The sequence below is a fragment of the Sciurus carolinensis genome, chromosome 6 (genome assembly GCF_902686445.1).
Source record: "Sciurus carolinensis chromosome 6, mSciCar1.2, whole genome shotgun sequence".
Taxonomy (NCBI): domain Eukaryota; kingdom Metazoa; phylum Chordata; class Mammalia; order Rodentia; family Sciuridae; genus Sciurus; species Sciurus carolinensis.
The window spans coordinates 24,454,408-24,474,409 of record NC_062218.1 but is presented as its reverse complement, the minus strand read 5'-3'; the positions used below and the strand labels follow the sequence as shown (position 1 = coordinate 24,474,409).

At 31.7% G+C, this 20,002-nt stretch overlaps 1 pseudogene; it reads right to left on the bottom strand.

Moving 5' to 3' along the window:
• Positions 1–3,262: 3,262 nt before the first annotated feature.
• LOC124987001 (ribosome biogenesis protein BRX1 homolog) lies at positions 3,263–18,304 on the bottom strand (annotated as a pseudogene).
• Between the last annotated feature and the right edge of the window lie 1,698 nt (positions 18,305–20,002).

Sequence of the window (20,002 nt, the reverse complement as noted above, 5' to 3'; positions counted from 1 at the left end):
AAAACATCTGCTATCTGTAAATAATTAAAACAAGATATTATTTTCCACATTAATAGATTCATGCCAAAAAGAATAAAATATCAAAAAGTCATGCTGGTACCATCTGCAGGAAAGGATTGGATCCATCCCAAATTTAGTTCACACATTGAGACTCACGATTTTACACATGCATAAAGGGGCTTGAAAATGCTACTGTTGACATAGGAGTCTTTCTTGGTCATGAAGGTAGCTCCCAAGTAAAACCCACAATGAATTAACCAGGCAGAGAAGGAAAATTAACTCAGAATATTTTTTCTGGTAGTTATAAGGTGAAGTAAAGTGAAGGTTCTCATGTACAGGGACTTACTTATATTTTTGTGTTTGTTTTTGTCATATATTGTCAAATTGTGAATGTGTGTATTTATGAAGTGAACATTATGTTTTTATATATATATAATATGGAATGGTAAAATAGAGTTAATCCACACCTCAATTCACCACCTCAAATATTTATCATTTATTCTTCCTAAAAGAAACCTTGTATACTTTAAACATCTTCTGATTCTCTCCCACCCCCAGGGACTAGTAATCACTATTCTACTCTGTGCTTCTATCGATTCTATTGTTTTATATTACACATGCAAATGATAATATGTGGTATTTTGATCTCTGTGCCTGGCTTACGTCACTTAGTGTAATGTTTTCCAAGTTCATCCATATTGTCACAAAGGGCAGGATTTAAATTATTTCAGTATCTCTATGGACTATATTGTCTTTATCTGTTTATCTGTTGAAGGACACTTAGGTTAATTCCACATCTTGGCTATTATGAATAAACAGCAGTGGACATGGAAGGGAAGAGAGCTCTACATTTTGATTTAATTTCCTTTGAACATGTAGTTGAATTGTTGAATCATATTGTAATTCTATGTTTAGCTTTTGGAAAACTTCCATGCCATTTTCCATAATGGTCGTACTAACTCTCATTCCCACAAACAGTTAGAAAATATTCTCTTCTGGTTGTGAACTTTTGATCCTCATGCCTCAACCTCCAAAGTAGCTGGGATTGCAGATATTTTCCAGAATGCCCAGGAATATTATTACTATTTTAAAAACTTATTTTGATTCCTCTATCTGTAAACACAATGACTAATAATTTTTCTGTAATTTTAACATGGTAGAATACATTATTGTCTTTCCATCTTCATTATTTTCTCTGTGATACCAGTCTAGGTAAAAGTATTATAGTGTTCTCCTGTTGAACCTTGACTTTCCATGTGATAGGTTTTATCAAACAGAATGAGAGTTGATAGTGTATAAGTCATTTCCAGATGGAGAATTTAAGAAATACTGAGTGGTTTGCCATGTTAAATTTTTCCTCATTTTTGAAATTTTGGATGGGTGTGCTTTGACGTGACACTATTTGCTTTTGCAAAATGGACATAAAAGAGCAGTGACCAATTTTCTTGTAAACCCCTGATATTTTGGAGACTGATCATTTAATTAGCATAATAAAACTCTTTTCAACTGGTCTCCCTAATTATTGCACAACTTTCCAGATCACTTTTGTTATGTTTGTGTTTATATGTGTTGATGACATAGGAACCCACACTTTAATTAGCTCCTTCTGTTAATAAGCTTAAGGGAAAATGTTTCAAATGGCTATGTGGTTTAGTTCTATGTAGTTGCCTACTGCATTCAAATCCTTAAATCATATGATAACTTTACTAAAGAAAACAAGTCTCCCAGAACTTTGTCCATCATCATCTTTTATAGGTTTTAAGATCTAACTATCTACCTATCTATAGATAGGGGTGTGTGTGTGTGTGTGTGTGTCTGTGTGTGTGTGTGTGTGTGTGAGAGAGAGAGAGAGAGAGAGAGAGAGAGAGAGAGAGAGAGAGAGAGAGAAGAGAAAGATCTGGTTAGATCTGGTTGTCATGAGCATCTAACCTTCCTTATCTTTCCTTGTTCTCATATATCATACTTTATGGAACTTTATTTGCTATGAACTAACAACTTCTATCTCAAGGGTCATTTACTTTAGTCATGTCAAAAAATTGCTTCTGCCAGTCTAGTTTCTGACAATAACTAACTTAACACAGGCATATTAATCTGTATCTTTACCACGTTCGGCCATTATACATTAACAGGTCCATATACAAATGCGAATTTACAATACATTTCGCTCAATGGGTTGCTTTTTTTAGAACAGTATCCACTTATTTTGAAAGATGGGAGCTTCATGCTCTTTTAGTTCTCTCATAATTTTTCAACCTTTTCAAGGATAAGGCATTGTATATATTTTAAAATGTAGAAAGTAATGATGGTAGATGACACTTACCCTGTGATATTTTATGAAGTCATAGTAACATTTTGCTCTTTTGGTTCACATTTAGATTATGTAAGAAATGAGCAGACTTATCATCAAGGGCAATATTGAACAAGTTTATACATTTTTACACAATTTTATAAAGTTTTAGCAAAATATACAACAAAACCCAGATGATTTTGTCACTTTGAAGCAGAATGTCAGGCAAACTTTGACAAATCTTTCAGATTTGCCAAGCCATTTTTCTGAAGTGAAACATCAAATTTTTGTTGAATTAATACTGCTCTTAATCACTAATAATTCTTCATGATTTTATCATAATACTAAAGTGGAAAATGAATTAAAACACATTATTATACTGATTGAGTCTTAAAAAATAATATTAACATGTTAGGTATGATACTGGGACATGCCTGTTAACTATGAGCTGTTGGAGGTATATATTTAAAAAGTTATCTCAAAAGAAACAAAGCATACCTATGGTTCTTATGTCATAGTTGTACAATGGTTGTATTAAATGGGTGATATTTTGAGTGTTGAATTTATAAAATATAAAGGATTATTAATTTATTTCAAACATGGTACTAAACAAAGCACAGAGTACTCATTAAAATGGTGAATTTTAATATGCATGCAGTCTTACCTTCAGAACAACATATGTGACTGATTTAATTATAAGAATTTGATATGAGCTACATTATTATACATGTTTGGCATAATATAAATGTGGTAAGAAGCATCTTCTTCCCTTCAAGCAGTTGATAATTTTTTTTTTTTTGAGTTCTGGTGATATTTTATTTAGAAATAGATAAACATCACCACTGACTTTAAGATTTTAATTTTTCTTTTAAATGGCACACTAATTAGACAAAAGGTAGTCCTAAATAAAAGTATTTACACACTGAGTATAAAATAAAAACACAATACCTGAAAAACAAATTGTTATCTATTGGCTCATTCTGCATTCCCACTGTTTATCTTCTGTTTTATTATTCTTTGCTTTTCGTAAATCCTTATTTTTCTTACTTTCAAATCAACTCTTGGCTCTGGTTTTATGCACTGTATTTCTAGTGGTTTTTTCTCAGCTGGTGTAACAAAAACATCTTCAGTGGGATCATGTGGAAGAATAGTCTTCAGCTCTTTCTTTTGAGTTTCTGCACATCTTTCACTTGCTGTTTCTCTTTGTGTTGTGCAGCTGTGATAGATCTTATGATACACTAATGCATGTTTGGTGACTGGTAGTGAGGATTTTCACGTGAAGTTTGTTCTCCAAAACTTCCTTGAAAAATCTTTATAAGATTTAAGAAAAAATGAGTTTGTATTTCTACAAGAGCAGCATCTTCTATGATCTGAGAGTTCTGAATCCACATCCTATTATCCAAAATGGTGAAAGTCAATGCATGGTCCACAAATGATTGACTTTTAGGATATCTCTGTTTACTCAAAATCTGAATCAAAGAGTTCTTTTAACAATGCATAGTGTGGCAATTCATCAAATGCAGTGTCAAAACACAAAAGGGGTCAAGAACCTTTCAATTTCCTATCAGCTTTAGTTCAACTAGAGTATGAACGTTTTGAATGAGAAATTTGGCAGATGGCCAATGGGGTGAATTGAAAGCCACATATAGAGATCCTGTTTTTCCTTAGCTTCAAAATAGATGCATTTATTGCAGTTTTTCATTTCACATACCTCATTACAAATAATTTATCTTTATGATTCATTTTAGTATCTGCTTTAAAATGAGGCTTCAACATTCTAAGTCCTGCATTCAATGTCTTCTTCTGAAATTTATTCCTCTAGGAGAAAATATGAGAATTGTTCCTTTTTATTCCACTTAACCTTGCAAAAGGGACCTTGGATATGGTCTCTTTCTCTTCTTCCTCCACCTCTTCTGCCTTGACAGGGGGAATTAGATGAGAGGCTTGTAATCTTTTTCATTTATTTTTTGGCTTCTTGGACTGGACTGCTAATTCCCCAGTTCTTGCCTCTTGGTTGCCACCATCTTGCCTCTCTGCTGTCACTCCTGGCTGTCAGAAGTTGATAATTGAGACGTCAGTCAGTGTTTGCAAGCAGGAGAGCTAGGACATAGATATGTTTGTAACCAATAGTAATTGTATCAAATAAATCCTGTCATTTAAAAATAATAAAGTATTATATATAAAAAACAAAGACAAGGTTTATGCTAATAGAAGAAACTGAGTTCAGGGAATTCTGAGAAATGTGGTATATAATATTCGAAAAAAATTTAGAAATAACTGACAGAAAAAGAGTCATTCAAGTCAGAAAATAACATGTATTAGTATTCTTGAGTGCTATAAAAAACTATGACACATTCTATGCCTTATAGAACAGAAATTGATCTCAAGGTTGAAGAGACTGGAAGTCTAGATTGAAGGAGTTGATATATAGGGTTTCCCTCTGAGGCTTCTCTCCTTGGCTTGCAGATGACAGTCTTCTTGTGTCCTCACATGGTCTTCTGTCTGTGCATGACCATCTCTTGTCTCTCTCTTTTCTTTTTTAAATTTGCTTTTTGTTAACACGTATTAGTTACATAAACTAATGGAATTTACTGTGATGTTTCCATGAATGCATGCAGTGTTCATTGATCATTTTTAATCATGTTCATTCAATGCATTTTTAAGTTTTATTTTGCTTCTTTTTTAGTTGTTCTTTTTATTTTCATTAATTTATTATAAATAAATATAATATTGGGGTTCATTTTCACATAATTATATAAGCATGAAATATAATTCTCTCCAATTTAGAACCTAGTGTTTTCCTTTGCCCTTCCTTCTCCCACCCCCTGTTCCCTTCCCTCTACTCAATTGCTCTTTCTTCTATTTATAGACAGATTTTTTTTAATTAGTGCATTATGGATAAACAAAAAGGTATGATTCACTGTGGTATATTCATATACGTACATAGGAATGTTTAATCAGATTCCACCATTCTTCCCTTTTTTTTCCCTCCTCTTCAATCTGCTTCTTCTAATCCCGTGCTCTCTCCTCTATTTTCACAGGATTCTGCCTAATCCACTCACACAGTACTATGTTTGCATTTTTCCCCTTTATGGTGGTTTAGTTTCTGCAAATAGAAAAAAAATTCAACCTCTGACTTTCTGGGTTGGCTTATTTCATTTAGCATGATGTTCTCCAGTTCCTCCATCCTTTTACCTACAGATGACATAATTTCCTTCTTTCTCATGGCTGAGCAAAACTCCATTGTATACATATCACATTTCTGTATCCATTTGTTTATTGATGGGCACCTAGGTTGGTTTTATAGTTCACCCAATACACTTTGGTTGAAATATTAATTTGTGCAGCCACTATGGAAAAGAGTATGCAGGATTCTCAGAAGTCTAAAAATAAAACTACCACATGATACAGTTGTCTCTCTTATAAGGAAAATAGTCATATTTTATTAAGGCTCTATACTTTCACTTTATTTAACTTTATTACCATTTTTAAGACCTTATTTTCAAAGGTAGTCATATAGAATATATAGAATAGAAATTATTTAGTTTATCTCTTGTAACATTACAAATCTCCCCAAACCAAAGTGTTTTAAAACAGACATATTATTTCTCAAAGTTCTTAGGCAGATCAGGTAGCTTTTCCATTGGTGTTTCCTGAGGCCATTCACATGCTACAGTTGCATGTTGACTCCACTGTGACTGTTTAGTTCAGTTTATTTATTAGTATATGCATCTTTCCCCTTGACACTAAAAATATATATAAATGCACACATATTTAGGAAATATATCATAGGTTAATGCTTTTAAATGGCAAACTCATTTATCCCTCTAAGAAATGTTATATCCCCAAAGAGGAAATATTTTACCTTCACTATTAAATGAAGAAGAAGAAGAGGAGGAGGAGGAGGAGGAGGAGGAGGAGGAGGAGGAGAAAAGAATGAACTATCATTTGTGTCTCATAGAGAATATTGTTATATAAATACTGGTTCAAAGGCAATTTTAAATATGTCAACAATAACAACCAATTAAAAATGAAAAGAGTATTTCCAAGAAAATATTAAACACTAACAAGTAGACAAATGATGTAGAATGTGAAGTGGTCATGGGATTTCAAAATTATGCTGAAAGGAAAATGCAAAGATAATTGCATAATCAGAAAATTACCTGTTAGTTAAGATGGGGTGAAGTTTCATGCTTTTCTTTTTCACTATTTGAGACCATCAATCATTAATAGGTTTTTCTCAGAGAGGTTTTGTCGATTTTGGTACTCGTCTTCTTTATAAGAAATTGTAATTTAAAACTAAATCAAGGAACAATATGATATGGAAATTAAACTAGCACATTGTGGTTGGGTGCATTAGGGCATTCCTGTAATCCCAGCTATTGGAGAGGCCAAGGCAGGAGAATCTCAACATCAAAGCCAGCTTGGGCTACTTTGCAAGTTTCTGTATCAAAAATAAAATAAAAAAGGATAGGTATTTAACTCAGTGGTAGACTACACTTGCCCAGTGTGCACAAGGATCTGGGTTTATTCCCAAGAACAAAACAGAAAAAAATAGACTTTATGGACATAGTTCCAAAATATTTCTTTAATATTTCCTCATTGAAGAATCTGCATTTTATAAATTCACAGGCTTCATCAAGGAAACTCTTCCTCCTAATGATAAGCTATGGTTTTAGAAACACATTATTAACATATAGATTGTTCTCTAAATTTAACTTATTTTCTCATACAATCTCAAAGAAACCAAAAACATTATTGCACTATTTTTAAAATAAGGAAGCCTAAGACTGTAGAGGTCAAAATTATGTTCAAGATTATATAATTGCTTGTAAGTAGAGGCAAAACTTTGAGAAGTCTAGATCACAAATCCAGAAATTACATTTTTAAAATTAAAACATTATTGTTAATTTTTCCCAACAATCATTATGGAATTTAAAATGATGGTCTAGTGTATCAGTTTCAACATGAATATGTGAATGGCTGAACAAAAAATTGACTTAGGGTCAAAAATCACAAACTAGTGAGACCTGAATTTTTTATTTGAGTTCTTTAGTTATCGTCTCATTTATTGTGATCATCTACCATGAAAGATATCAAATTTGTTCTTGATTCTAACAATAACCCCTGAAAGATTCTGTAATAATTCGAGCCACAGTTTTAATATTCATAGAAGGAATACGTGATACTTTATGTGCAGCAAGAAAAGAAAGGCACCTTCACTGTGAAAGATCCTACATATTGTCCCAAGTCTCACTATTCACAAGACAAGACTGTAAATCATATAAAAGTAAGCTAATGAAACTTACCAATCTATATATATATTTTTTTTTTTGGATCACTTGACTTAACTACCCTAAAAGTAATTCTGGGATTCAGAGAACTTAATATCTACTATATCCATTAGGTAAATAGCATAATATAATGATGACAATTTCATATTAAATGTGAAAAGGAGAATCACAATGTCATTTTGAGTATGGTGATAACTGTGAAAGAAAAAAAAGCAAATGGAAAGAGTAATAGATTTTTACTATTCGTGACAAAGATATTATTCTAAATGCAACTTTAACTAGTCTTCATTAACAAAGACATGGATGAGAAAATGACATCAACAAAGGTTGAATGTTTTCTCTGATATGTGGAAGCTAACCCACAAAAAGCAGTGGTGTGGGGAGATTAGAAGTTCAGTAGATTAGACAAAGGGAAATCAAGGGAAGGGAGGGAGTACAAATCTGACATAACTTTCCTCTGTGTTAGTGTGTGTGTGTGTGTGTGTGTGTGTGTGTGTGTAAATATACTACAGTGAATCTCATCATAGTGTAAATCCATAAGAAATTATTTTTAAAAATAACTATGGATAAATGACCCTATGCACATGTATGATGACATGAATGGTATGAATCTACATCGTGTACAACCACAGACGAAATGATATACCCCATTTGTGTAAATGAATCAAAATGCAGTCTGTAAATATTTTAAAAAATTGAAAAAGGAAAGAACCAATAAAGAAAAACCATCAACAAATTTTTAGAACAATGTAATTAGATAAATTATTATTAACATTTAATATGGTAAAAGAACCCTATAATAGCTATGAAAACCCAGAAAAGAAGAGCTGTGAGTGAGGACGACTAGTTTTTATCAGACCGTCAGACATATAAAGCAATCTATAATTAAAACTGCTGTGCACATTGAAGTATTGAAGGCAGTGTAGCAATGTCTGAGACTTCTTCTGAAATGCATGAAAAAAAAATATGTTGATGGATGAAGAGAAGAATGATGGATGGATAATATGTGATAAAGTGAAATACTGAAATGTTCATTGTGGAATCCAGATATGTGGGTATTCACTGAAAAATTCAATATTTTTGTAATTTGGTATAGCACATTTTTTTTTTTGGAAAAACTGATGCAATCACATCATTATGATACTAGCATATGAATGAACCACAGGGAAATTTAATAAAGTACTAATTTCCAAACAAAAAATATAGTTATAATATTTCACAAGTCATATCAACTATACATAATAGCATTCATTAAAATTATGATTATACCTTAATATTTGTCCTATTTTCCACATTTTTATGTTTTATTGTCTGAGCATGAAATAGTCATTTAATAATGAATGCCAAATAAAATTTATTTGGAGGAATTAAGAAAAATAAGACAGATGGAAATTTAAGCCAAAGTAAACTGTGAGATCTCAGTAATAATATGAAGATTGGTTTGATTCTATATGATTTTTTTCCAAAAGGTCAAATCATTAAATATTTTCTTTAAAATAGAATTTATTCATAAACATTAAATATAAAAAAATAAACAAACTTTTTCACACTGTCATAACCACATAACAATATTTCAATCAGTAATGGATCCCATGTAAGACATTAGTCCCATTATATTATAAGGGAACTAAAATATTCCTAACACATAGTGACTGACATTGTAGCCATCTTAAAACCATAGCACAATAGTACTAACATGTTGTGGTGATGCCTGCGGAGAAGAAACCCACTGCAATGTCAATCATATAAAAGCATATTACATACAACTATGCAAAGTACATAATATTTGATAATCACTACAAATGGCTGTTACCAGTTTATGCTCTAACTACATTATACTTTTTAATCAATATTTTAGAGTATGCTCCTTCTATGCAATCATGCCATGTTATATCAGGAGCTGCTCCTGCTTCTTTATTTTTTTAATTTAATCTCGTTTTTTTTTTTGCTCATCATTTGCATAGGAGCAATAGGATATCTCTCTCTCTCTTTGTCTCTCTCTCTCTCTCTCTTTCTCTCTCTCTCACACACACACACACACACACACACTATATATATATATATAGCCTAAGTGTGCAGAAGGCTATATCATTTAGGTTTGTATAAGTACACTCTCTGTAATTCACACAAGGACAAAATCACCTACCAATGCATTTCTTAAAATATGTCCCCACTGGAAAGTGTTGGATGATCATAAACATAAAGGTATAAATATAATGAATCATTACTTGTATTGCAAGTCAGCAATACAATTAATCAATTAATTATGTATTCTCACCATCTGTTTGAATAAGCATTTACAAAAATCACTTCATGGATTCACTAGAATTATTTTCTTAAGGGGATTTATTTCCTTAAAATCTTATTTTTCACAGTGTTTGAAATTTTCCTCAAATTGTTTTACATCGCTCTATTCTGAAGAATACTAAAAACCATAAGTCAAATCTGAAAATATTTTACTTTTATTACGCATTTACATTTACCTTATGCATTATTCATGAAGTCCATATGATCAAGTCTATTGAAGTGACAAGGGCAAGGTACAAACAGGCATCAGCTAGCTCGGGTGCTAGGCAAACCTAACCCACTGATGGCTGGTTTATACACAAGCCATTTTCATGCTCTCTCTCACTCTGACTCTTTCCACACATACATCATATAAATGTCTGCCTTTCCTTTCCAAAACATACATAAACAAAACTTTGACTACCATGATTTATTATAATTTTTTACATTAAAAATATCTTAATATGAATATTTTACTACATGTCATTACACCTTTATGATTCTATTTAGTTTTTACTTTAATAAATCAAACTTAATATCATGAAAAGAATAAGGAGGACCCAAAATTGAGAAAAACTATAGGATTTTTCTCCAAAGGGACCTGCTGACTCTATATCTACTAACTGTTTAATCTTCCTCTCATCATGATATGAAATCACTTACTTTTAATATTGTATTTCCTATTTTTCTACCCCTAGATTTTTAAGCTTAATAAGAGCAGGAATGCTTTCTGACTTTTTAACTACTATAACACCATTATCCAGAGCAGAGCCTGATAAATATTAGATACTCAGTATCTAGTCATTGACTAGATAAGTGGACATAGTTAATAATTATTTGCTAAGTCTAGGAATGAGAAAATAAAAATACAAAAATTAAAACTGAAACTCAATAAAATGTCACATTTATAAATTAAGGAATTTACAAATTTGTGTTAAAAGTAACACAGATTCCGAGCAGGAAATGCTTTTACTCTTTCTATTTTTAGTTCTTCTTGTGGTTATATCAATATTGGTTCTGTTGATTGGAAAATAAAATCTGAACAGAAGAACTACTATGTTTGATGCACTTGAATATTGCATCAATATTCTTCTGAATATTGTTATGACTAATATGTACAACTTTGCAACTGAAGAGACTCTTTTTTATGCTCTGCTATTACAAGTCTGAATTCAGATGTTGTGAAATTGAATGGGTGTCGTCTACATATTCTTAAAGTTGGTAAAATTTTTTAATGAGTTCAGTATGTTTGTTCTAATTTAAAGGATGATTGTTTTGCAAAGGATCAATAATCTTTGAAACAACTTTAGTAAATTGTCTCTATATCGACTCTGGTAACAGTTATAAATAACAGCATAGTTGTTAATAAAGTCATTTAATTCTGCCTTTAGTTTCATCTATGTAGCTTAAAGTGAAAAGTATGTAGATTTAAAATTCACTGAGTTCAATGAAAATTTTATTTTTGCACTTGAAATTCTTTGTGCACCTTATATTGTTAATTGAAGTCATTGGATTGTATGTAATACTGATTGGGATACATTAACTTTAACCATAACTTCCCGGAGTTTCTTCACCAAGTTTTATGAAAGTGAACAAAAACTTTCTTCACAAATAAAGGAAACAGAAACACATAATTGTCATTATGAATATAAATATTCCTAAAATATACTTAATTCACCAATATTATAGTGTAAACCAGTTGACATCAATATGCTATATTTATAGTAAGTTATTATTTGTTTTACAATATTCTTAAATATGTGGTGTCATTTTTTCATTTCTTTCATCTTAAATATCAATAAGTTATTAAGTTGGCTGCCAGAGTAAAACTTCAAACAGAGCCTAACATTTTGAAAGGAGATAATTTTGTTAGAGTTGCAAAACTAGCCTTTTTAATCCATCATCTAGGTTTTGACAATTCAATCTGTTACAAAGAATCCTTTATTAATTGGTTTTATCTCTTTAAATTCAATTTATCTCTAAGAGCAATTTTTCTCAACATATAACATGATTTAGCTGAATATTGCACATACAGCATGATAATGTTTCATTTCCTGGTTAAATATTTGCTACATGATATTAGCTTTTCTTTTATTACTTTGGGAAAAATCATTACAATGATATTTTAATTTTACAAGGAAAAATTCATAGCAAAGTCTTAATATAATATTTTTATTTTCTTTCACATTTTAAAATATTACTTTATTAAGTTTTCGAATGCATCAAACATTTTAGTTCTTCTATTCAGATTTTATTTTCCAATCAACAGAACCAGTATTGATATAACTATAAGAAGAACTAAAAATAGAAATAGTAAATGCATTTCCTGCTAGGAATTTGTGTTACTTTTAAATACTAGTGAAGTAGAGGATGGTTGCTTTCATTGCAAATTGATTTCTGCTATGATTTAAATTATTGCATGTACAGTTTCGAACACAAATTATAAAAGACACCAAATTCTAAAATATCTGGAATAAAGAATATGACTAATAAAAAATGTTATAAAAAACATGTATAGAATTGGTATGAACATAATTAAATTACATAGGCATAAATGCTAAGGAGGAAAATAGAACATTCTAAATAGTTTAATGGTTGAGAAAGAATCTTCAAAAGAGTGAAAATGAACAGACAAGTAAATAAAAGCACCAGCTTTGATAAAGTTAGTTGACAGAATGCTTCACCTGATGAGAGGAAAACTTAAAGGTCTGAAGTAGAATAATAAGCTCGTTATCATGGGAAATATGAAATGAATGGACACAGAAGGAAACCAGAGTGGGTCAAGTCTTATCAGCCATATTAAAATCTATCCTGTGTGGAAATTCTAAGAGAATTCTGAGGTTAATGAAATTCATTGCATTATCTAAGCAGGATTATATACCTTAATGCATATATTTGAAATAGAAAAATATTATTCTCAATAAAAATTTAAAAGCAAATCATTCTAGAAAGGTGGAAGTCACATGTGGACATGTGATTGATTACTTCATGGGTTATTAAGATGATACTAGTGTGAAAACCTTTGAAAGTATAGTTTTTAAATTATAGAAATGAAAGAATCTCTAATTAGTTTTTTTTTTTTTTTTCTATTTTGGATTGTGTTCTTGGATAATCAATCTATTTTTGAATGGTCTCATTGAATTGCTACATAAAATCTCTCATTAATTTAGTAGGGGCCTTTCTTTTTTTAGTCATAATAAATAATGCTACATCTAGCCCCACCCACTCTCCAATAACAAATATAGATTTTTTTAAAAGTCTAAGTGTGGAATTTTTGTTTAGATGATTGAACATCATCATCAAACATCATGTATTTTCTTTCTGTAACCCCCTGGGAGAGGGATGAAGTTTACTAACTTGTTCCAAATGTCATAAACCTAACCTGGAAACTTGAAGAAATAATTTGAGAAACCACTTTAGATGAGAGTTGAAGGGAAAACAGGAGAACTACACTTTGGAAAGTATCCTTGATTCAGAACAGTGATGGAAAGAGACCTTGACACCTAACTTAGAGATTCAAAACAGTTACCAAGTAAGAAGCTACCTTCTGTCATGGTTTGTTTCCTGTGAATAGCTGATGGAGGAAGAGGAATAGGAGGAGCAAGAGGAATAGGGGAAAAAAAGGAAGTGCAAAAGGGGAAAAAGATTTTCCTCAGTAGTCTTTCCTGAATAAAGCAAAGGTTTAAGCCTATAGTCATTTATGATACATGTCTAAAGACAGGAGCAGTTTTTTGAACATACAAAGTTTGGGAATTTGAAATTTTTACTTTTTCATAAGTTTTGGGAAAATTTTTACCTGAGTTATAATTGTACACTGGTGACTTACTAATTTATGCCTATTTAAAAGCAAAAGAGTTAATAAAATACAGTTGTGGTTTGGACTTGAAAACCATAAAAGCTCATGTCAGGAAATATGGCAAAGTTCAGAGGTGAAACGATTAGATTGTGAGAGCTGTAACCTCATTAGTGGATTATTTAAATGGATCACTGGGTCATAACTTTAAGCATGTGGGGCATGCCTGGTGGAAATAGGTCACTGGGGGCATACCATTGGGAATTCAATTTTGTTGTTGGCTCTCTTTGTTATTCAGATGCTGTGAGCTGAGTAGCTTCCCTCTGCCACATCTTTCAACCATGATGTTGTGCTTCACCTCAGAGCAATGGACTGAAGCTCTTAAGCCATGAGCCAAAACAAACTTATCTTCTACTAAATTTTCTTGTCAAGTATTTTGGTCATAATGAGAAGCTGACTAACACAAATATATGTGAGTAGGTTTCATCATAACATTATTTTACTTTAAATTATGATGAAAATTTATAAATGAAATGTAAATATCTATATATGTTATTATTACCTGAATAATTTTGGTTTTGCATGTGTGTTTAAAAGTGACTTGAAGTCTTTATTAAAAAGTAATTAAAAGCTGGGGATATAGCTCAGTTGGTAAAGTGCCCCCCTGGGTTCAATCCCCAGCACCACCAAAAAAAGAAAAAGAAAAAAAAAAAGGAAAGACTGACTTTGTGAAATCATCCAGACAGAGAATACTTTGATGTTTATGTTACTCTTCACTGTCTCCTCCTTGACACTTCTCTGATTTCCCTGCCTGTCTTCAACCATGAAACCATTTTCAAGGCCCACTTTAAAAGTCATCTCTCTGTCAATTATTTCACAATTTCACAGTCTATTTTAATCATTTATTTACATAGATTTCATAGCTGATAAATCTAAATTAGCATATTTTTCCTAAAATATATTTATACTATTTTACTATATGTCATACACATTTTTAGCATAACTTTGACAGGTCTCACCTCCCTTTCTACTATACACTGAACAGGATTAAATTAAATAATGAGGTACTGTGGGGTAAATTACATTACCTCTGATGGAATTGGATGAAAATTATAAGGATCCTCCTTCCTAAACTCATTAATGAGCAAATGTCAAAATTAAAACAGGTCATGTGAGAAAAAGTCTTCTACATTTCTATCACTAACTACTTTCAAACAGTTGTGAAGGACTTTATTTCTTACAGAAACAATGCTATTTTAGGGCCAAATTCAGTTAAGTTTCAGGTGGCAAAACTTTTGAATCTTAAAGTTTAGGGAACTATTGTCATTTAGAATCAATGCTGTAGTGGATTATTCTGTGTATTAAAAGGCAAAAATGGAGTTGGGGATATAGCTCAGTTGATGGAGTGTTTGCCTTGCAAACACAAGGCCCTGGGTTCAATCCCCTGCACCACAAAAAATAAATAAATAAATGAATAAATAAAAAGACAAAAATGCTATGTATCATCCCTAACAAGTCAGTACGTTTGATCATTTAGCAAAACAAAGAAAATTTATTTTTTTTTAATTTATCTTTATCTATAAAACTCCAATGTTGACCCAGGAAACCTAGAAGTTCTAGAGTAGAAAGTCAACATTTAGAGATTTTAAAATACAAACTGTCCCTGTCTTCTTCCTTGTCCACAATTCTATGAAGTTAATATTTGAATAAGACACTTAAAATTAATAACATTTTAGAATTATTTAAAATAACACACCAATTTGTAAATTTAATTTTGTCTCTACTTAAATATTTGGAAATGAAGTTTATTATGATTCCTCAGTATTAACATCAATACGTTAAAATTTTTCTATGTGTTATACATGTATGATTGTACTAATGTTCAAAAAATTGTTGCTTCTTCTATCAGGGAAATATATTCATATTCCATGAACCCCAGGCTTTGCCATGGGACTTATATTTAGTTTTACCGATCAATCATAAACAGAAGTGGGATGGTCACTTCCAAGGAAAACCTTTGAGGGACTTTGATGGTTCTACCACATTTTCTTTTCCCTCTTCCATGACAACAGAAACGTCTGTGGGTACATTTTTTTAGCTTGGGTCTTTTCATGAAAATGAGAAAGAAATTCACAACCAAATCACCATAGACATGTGTCCATATTAAGAAATAGACCTTTTTGTATTTCTGTGCCATTAAAAATTTCTTGTCTGTTATCTCAGCATAATTTTGCCAAATCTGATTGATATAAGTGGGAACATGGGTTTTGCTTTAGCATTTGTAGTGCTTCAAGAAAAGAACATTGAACTTTTCAAATTTCAATGCTTAATATATGTCTATTTTCAAGACTGAATTATGTTATCATGCATTAAGTACAAACCTACAATAGAATATTTAAATATATTGTGTTACTTTTCTCTTTTTTGGTATTTAGGTTAAAATATTTCTTCATATATTTTAAGATCTCTTAAATTGTTAAGGAGTGTGTGTCTATATATTTACATACTTAAACAGAGAAAGAGAAAAAGAACATTTTGAAAGTCTAATAAAATCCCTAAATAAATGGACATAAATTTGCATTTGATCAATCTTACTCAGGTAGCATAATGCATATGAAAATAATAGAATCATTGTTTTATGTAGAGATATCTGATTTTTTATAATTCCTTAAAATAAAGATAAATTCTATCATATTATTTCAGTTAATTATATTTAAAGTTCCTTTGTATAAGAGATTTTAAATTTATATGTAACAGGTATATATCTTTTAATTTGCTTTAAGTTACATATCATTTTATATATTTTATCAATATTTACGTATTTATATAAATGTAGGTCAAATGTTTATACAAACTTGTGAAGACTTTTTTAAAATTAATAAAAAATTTAAATATAAATTTCAAGAATTTATAAACAAATTCCAGTATTCTGCAGATTAATATACTTTTTTCTTGAATTATTCAGAACTGGTATTCAGAATTTTCTGTTTCACTCCTCATTCTTTTACTTAAAGTCATTCCCTTTCTTGTTATTTGTTAATAACTGTTTTACAGAGTGTTCAACACAAAGAACTCTCTTCTCATTTTGGAAAAAAAGAAGATTTTCTAATCATGATTCTTTCCTAAGAAATGTGTAGGGAAGATTGCATTTTACAGGGAAAAACTGGTAGTTCTTTCTGTTTTCAGATGTTTGTGTCATTTTTTGCAATTAGAATGTCACTGCTAATTGTGTAATATCAAGATGCTACCTCTGAGTTTCATATTTTGATAAAAATTATTCCCTCTTTTGTTATGTTCTCCTTCAGATTCCAATTAATTCTTCCTTCATCTCCTCTACTATTCACATAGGACTCAGTGTGGAGATGCTATATCTAAGCTTAAACAAAATTATGAGTAACATTTCCAGTAATATATTTAGAAATTCCTCAGGATGGGCTTTTCTTCCAACAATAAAAAAATTATATCATATATATTTGAAAAGTTGTCAAAACAGTAAATACCTGTCACATAAAATTTTAAGGGGAAAAAGTCACCAGTGTAATATACAAAAAGGTAATATGAAAAAGACAGTAGATTTTTAAAAATCTTATTAAAAGGTGTTAGAGAACACTTTAGAATATGGTTTCTCAGCCTCATCATTATCAACATGTTGGATCAGGTAAGTTTCCGGGAGCCCTGCACATCACAGAATGTGATCAGAGTCCCTCGTTTCTATTCATGAAATTCCAGTAGCAAATCCCTGTTATGACAAACAAAAACATTGCCAGATGTTTTCTTGGGAGCAAAATAGCTCCCATTAAGGACTATGACTTTAAGTCAATAAATAAAAAGTAGGTAAAATGAAGAGAAATATTTCTGGAAATATATAAACTATGGAAATGAACAAAAAGAAACTAAAATAACTGTTACTCATAGTAGTAACCAATTCAGTAGCTCTGAAACCACTACTCTCCTTCAAAATATCTTTCCACCAGGAAGATATTATTCCTAGATGGACCCCCAGATAGTGATATTCTACTCCCTATCACTTACTCATTTTAAATGGCTTTCTCAGAATCCCATGTTCTCTATAGTTGTAAAGAAGAATAGTTCAAATCAAATATTATTAAGAAAATTAGAAGACAGAATTATTTATTTTTATTTACGTGGTGCTGAGCATAGAACTCAGTGCCTCACACATTCTAGGCAAGTGCTCTACCACTGAGCCATAGCCCCAACCCCATTACTTGTATTTTTTGTTTTGTTTTGTTTTGTTTTGTTTTTGGCAGGGGATTGAACTCAGGGGTATTCAACCACTGATCCATGTCCCCAGCCCTATTTTGTATTTTATTTAGAGACAGGGTCTCACTTTGGCTGAGGCTGGTTTTGAACTCACAATCCTCCTGCCTCAGCCTCTGAGCCTCTGGGATTACAGGCATGTGCCGCTGTGCCAGACTTGAAAATGCAATCTTGCAGTGACTCCAGCTGCAATTGCTGATTCAGATGTAGTTTCATGGCTAGAGCAAACCATTACATCTATTATCAACTGACAGGCATCAATATATTCTAGAAACTACTCTTTTTGTCTCTATTCATAAGGAAAATAAGAATTAGTTTCCTTACAGCACACAGGGCCACAAATTCATCTACATGGTTCTCACCCATGGTTGCATCAATCTTGCTTTTTGTTATGGTCTAATCTGTAATGACCTGAAATCCTTCTCATTTCAAACATGTCATGTTTATTCATTACACTGATAATGTTATGATTTTGAATCTGGTGAACAAGAAGTACCAGCTATACTAGAGTCTCTGGAAAAAAAATAGGTATTTTAGAAATGCTTGGAAAATGCATTTCATAAAATTTACTGACCTTTTACCTTTGTGAAGTCACAATGATTCTACCTCATGAAGCATGTTGAAATATCCCTTACAGGTTGAAGGGTAAGGTGCTTCAGTTTGTCCTTCTTTCTCTTAAAAATGTTGCAATACACTGTGAGTCTTTAAATTTTGGATGCTGCGTACATCTCTTTGGACTGTATGATTCTTGCCCATTACTGAGTGTTCCAAAAAAGCTGACAGTTTTAAGTGGGACCAAGAAACAGTCTCTGAAAAAAGTCCATCTGCCATAAAATCTGCTCTGGTAGTTGGACCATGTGACCCATCAGATTCCATTATGCTGTGTCTGTATCAGACACAGGAATGTGTACAAAGCATTGGTAAATATGATTCAAGTAATGAACTTTGGAATTTTGGAGTAAAGTTATGATAGTTTCTATGGATAATAATAATCGTTCTTAGAAGGGAAAAAAACTTCAGTTTTGCTACAAGGGCTTAGTGGATATTGAGTGTTTTAACATGGAGTTTATCAGTTATAAGGAGACTTCAGATGCTTATCTTGAATTGGGTTTATCTGAAGAAAGGCAATTATTACAAATACAGTAAATGAACACACAAATTTTGTATTTACAACATTCTATACATGATAAAGATAGAATTATGCAAATAATGCTTAAATTTATTTGATAAAATAAGCAATTTTATATTAAAATAGTTCTGACTTTCAGGCAACTTGTAGAATTAATCTTAGAAATAAAAAAGGATTTTTAGTTTATTTTATCTTATTTTTTAATAAAACTACAAACAGACTGAATTAGAATAATAAAGATTACACTGATTTCCATCCAAGGGATATTTTTCTCTTTCATGCAGTGGAAAACTTAGAAGTGGTAGTAACTTGGAATTAAAAAAAACAAAAGAAAAGAAAAGAAAATTTAGGAGTACAAGGACTGTGACAGTTGGGTTCTAGGATGGCTGGGATAACTGAGGAAGGTAACAATGCCAGAGAACTGATGGTAACGACTGAAAGATAGAGACACCGGCTTCCCCAAATTGCCCACAGCCCTGCTCTTCCGCACCTGTTTAAACACAAGCTTTCCCAAACTGCCCACAGCCCCGGTTGTAAAAATGGTAAAGAATGTATAAACACAGACCTCTCTCGTCTTATCTGTGAAGGCCAGGGGAGCTGACCTGAGAACAAACTTTGCTAACGATAACCCTCCTCCCGGAGGTCAGAGCAACTCAGAACTTAAGATAACTTGCTTTACAATTGTATATGTTAGCTATTTAGGAAGAACACTGTATAACTGCTTGCCTTTTATTATATAAACCCTGCTAACGAAGGCTGCGGGGCCTCTCTTAGCGTCACTGGTTAAGGACGCAGAGGACCAAGCTCGAGCTTGCTAATAAATGACTCTTTGCTGCTTGCATTGATCGTGGTCTCTGGTGGTCTTTGCGGGGTCTCGAGCCTTCGGGCACAACAACGACATTGGGTATTGTTGGGGGCTATGCCCTGTGGACTGC